At 57.3% G+C, this 3,441-nt stretch overlaps 1 protein-coding gene across 3 annotated transcripts in view; it reads left to right on the top strand.

The window, feature by feature from the left end:
• Positions 1 to 2,188: 2,188 nt before the first annotated feature.
• Positions 2,189 to 3,441, top strand: part of IP6K1 (inositol hexakisphosphate kinase 1) — a 93,136-nt gene continuing 91,883 nt past the window's right edge. For all 3 annotated transcript variants that reach the window (XM_024193655.1, XM_024193656.1, XM_024193654.1), the window contains exon 1: positions 2,189 to 2,297. The gene's annotated coding sequence lies outside the window, so the exon portion shown is untranslated. The remainder of the gene's footprint in view (positions 2,298 to 3,441) is intronic.

The raw sequence follows: 3,441 nt of genomic DNA, 5'->3' as shown, positions 1-3,441 counted from the left end.
ACTCACTCTGCAGGGACAGCCCCGCGCCCACCCTGTAAACTGAGAACCTTGAGTCCGGAGCATTAAGCCCCACAGAGGAGTTGGTCTGGGTAACTCCTCCCTCCAGAGCAGTTGGTAAGCTGCCAGCCCCTCCTGCCTGGGAAGCCTGCCCCTCTGCTGGGTCCCTACCCAGTTAACCCTGTGTGGGTTCGATTTGCTCAGTCGGTCCTTGCATAGGCGCCAACTTTCTCCGGCGCCGGTGGGTGCCCGCACCCCCCCGCCCCTTTCCCCGCCCCGACTCCACCCCATCCCCGCCCCTGGCCCCACCCCCATTCCTACCCCATCCCCAAAGTCCCCGCCCTAACTCCACCCCCTCCCTGCCCCTATTGGATCCCTTCCCCAAATCCCCGCCCCAGCTCCACCTCTTCCCCCACGAATCAGCTGTTTTGCGGTGCAAGCGCTGGAGAGAGGTGGGAGAAGCAGGGCGCGGTGGCACGCTCGTTGGGGAGGTGGAGGTGAGCTGGAGCAGGGGGGTGGGGCGGGTGCCACGGGGAGCTGCCAGTGGGTGCTGAGCACCCACCAATTTTTTTCCGTGGGGCTCCAGAGTTGGCACCTATGGGTCCTTGAGCTTGGGACACTGGATCCGTATGTGGCCCCTCTGCCCACAGTAATAACAATTCACATTCCATTGGTCCCCTCGAGCTGGTCGGTTAGTCCTGGTGCTGGTTGTTCCCCTGTTCTCCACATTCACCCTTTGGGGTCACACACTCCTAGGGGTTAAGCATAGCTCCTCCGCCTCCTGAAATCGCTCCTCTCTGAGCCTTCAGCACGCTTGGTTCTCGTTAATCCCCCTTCGTTTTACTGCTCCCCAGTCACTTACTGCAGGAAGCGCCATCCACGGGGTGCAATACATCCCACCCCACTGCCACCAGTTGTCATGGAGTGTGGGGGAGTCAGGGCCCTGCACCTCGCACTTCCTGCAATTCACTGTGACTCTCAGCCAACCAGGAAAACAGAAGGTTTATTAGATGATAGGAACACAGTCTAAAACAGAGCTTGTAGGTACAGAAAATAGGACCCCTCAGTCAGGTCCCTCTTGTAGGGTGGGAAGCCCAGACCGAGCTCCAGCCAGCCAGCTCCCAAACTGAAACCCCTTCCTTCTGCCTCCCACAACCACATCCCCAGCCCAACCTCCAGCGTTTGTCCAGTTCCTGGGCAGAAGATGTCCCCTGGCCCCAACCCCTTCCTGGACTCAGGTTAGGAAGGGCAGCCACCATCATTTACGTGCTGGCCGTCAAGTATCATCCCTCAGTGAAGCCACACCCTTATTGCCCATCACCATCTAGTATTGGTGCAGTACCCCAGGGAAACGGAGGCATGCCCCGTATTAGCAGAAGACAGTAAACTAGTAAAACTCCCATGAAACATTAACAGGTTAATACTCCCTATTCTGTCACAGAGGGTCAGAGGAAGAGGTCAGAGGGTGGGCCCATTGGGGGGTCAGAGGGCAGGTCCCATGTGGGGCTCAGAGGGCAGGTCTCATTGGGGGAGTCAGAGGGCAGGTCCCATGAGGGTCAGAGGGAGGGGATCAGAGGCCAGGTCCCATGTGGATCAGAGGCCAGGTCCCATGGGCGGTCAGAGGCCAGATCCCATGGGGGGGGGGTCAGAGGAAAGTGGTCAGAGGCCAGGTCCTATGGGGGTCAGAGGGAAGGGGTCAGAGGTCAGAGCCCGAGGGGGTCAGAGGGAAGGGGTCAGAGGCAGGTCCCATTGAGGGGGGCAGAGGGCAGGTCCCATTGGGAGGGGCAGAGGGAAGGAATTTGAGGGCAGGTGGGTCCCATGGGGAGGGTCAAAGGGCGGGTCACGAGGGGGTGCCACCGAGGCGTCAGGGGAAGCGCTCAGTACCAGGCCCCCATACCGCGCCTTGATTGGATGGTTCTCGATTCTGTTGGCCAATGGGCGGTCTCGGTCCCCGTGGGTCGGACGCGTCACGTGTGCCTAGCGTGTGTCGGGAACCCGCCGGCGGCTCAGCCAGCGGAGCGACCCTTCAAGTGTTTGAAGGACAGCTCCGTTAGCTTGTCAACGTTCTGGCTGCGCATTGGCGGGAGGGCTCGTGCTGTGATTGGTGCTCATCTCGGGGAAGTGCGGACCTGGCCGGCACGGTTGCTATGACAGCAGCTGGCGGAATCTCCGCCTTCCCGGGCGCCGCCATCTTGTTGTTGATTGGAACGGATCAGGAGCGGGCGAGGGGGCGCCAGGACCGAGCCGGAACCGGGGGTCCCAGCGCCGCGTCCCCCGGGCGGCAGGGAGAGCCCGTCCCGGTGAGTGAGGGCGATCCCAGGGCGCCGGGGAGCGTGCTCCGCCCCGGGGCGCCGGGACGGGTGGGGGAGGGGCGAGCGTGCACCGGCCGGGGCTTGGTTCAGGGGAGCGAGTCCTGCGGGTGGGGGAGCGCGGACCTGGGCCGAGAGGCGCGGGGGATGGGGATGGGGGCGGGGCTGGGCCTATCCTCCCCGTACCGCACTGCTATAGCCAGGAGGGAATGGGGGTGGGGGCTTTGTTAAAATGTTTCCCTAGACGTTGAAAGGACGGTTCTCCTCGTTGTTAGCACTGTTTATTCGCGGGGCTTTACCGGTCTTATAATCCCAGCCATTTAAATGTCGGGGACAAACCAGCGATCGTTACAACAGCGAACTTCTGTTTAACGCGACATTCTACAGGACTCTGGCCATGAGATCTCTCTCTAACAGGTGTTAACTTGGAGCGAGCATCATTATAACGCTGTCCTGTCTAGTGACTGGTGAGTTGAATCTCTATTAGAGACAGGGCATGTCTATGGAATGGCAATGTTTTTAAAATAAAAAATAAAAAAAAAAGGACCAGGTGTGCTGGTTAAAGGAAGTTTTAATTCTAACTAAAGGTGCCAGCTTGACATCACTGGAGATGTAATATGCTTGTTTGCCCATTGGGCTGGGGAATTGGACTGAGACCAACATTTGTGGACCACCAGATAGGAGTCAGGCTGGAGCATGTGAGACATGGTGTACTGACTTTTGCTCAATTCTGACCTGGACTGGATTTGAATTAGTCACAGGATTTATAACCCTCAAGGGTCTTAATGCTCTAAGCCTGCCGCCCGTGTTTCTCTCTGTAAATGTGCTGTGGTATATCTGTAGTACCTTCCCAATTACCCTATGTCATGGCATATTGCCACCTTAGCTGCTCCTCTTCCATCCAGATTCACCTGGGTTTAACTCTTCTTTTGTAGATTCCAAAGCGTCAATTTATTTGTTAATATAGCACAGTGCGTGGATGGTATGATCTTGTGTATATTGCCCCTTCTTCATTTACCGGTTTTTGTTTTGGTTGTTTTTTTAGTGTGGGCAAGTTAGTTTGCCTGAAGTTGTCTGACAGTGTATCACAAAAACAAAGAGGAGTTTTATGGCACCTTAAAGACTAACCCGTTTA

Source organism: Terrapene carolina, unplaced genomic scaffold (assembly GCF_002925995.2).
Source record: "Terrapene carolina triunguis isolate 2854851 unplaced genomic scaffold, T_m_triunguis-2.0 Scaffold235, whole genome shotgun sequence".
Classification (NCBI taxonomy): Eukaryota; Metazoa; Chordata; order Testudines; family Emydidae; genus Terrapene; species Terrapene triunguis.
This window is presented reverse-complemented; position numbering and strand designations above follow the sequence as displayed.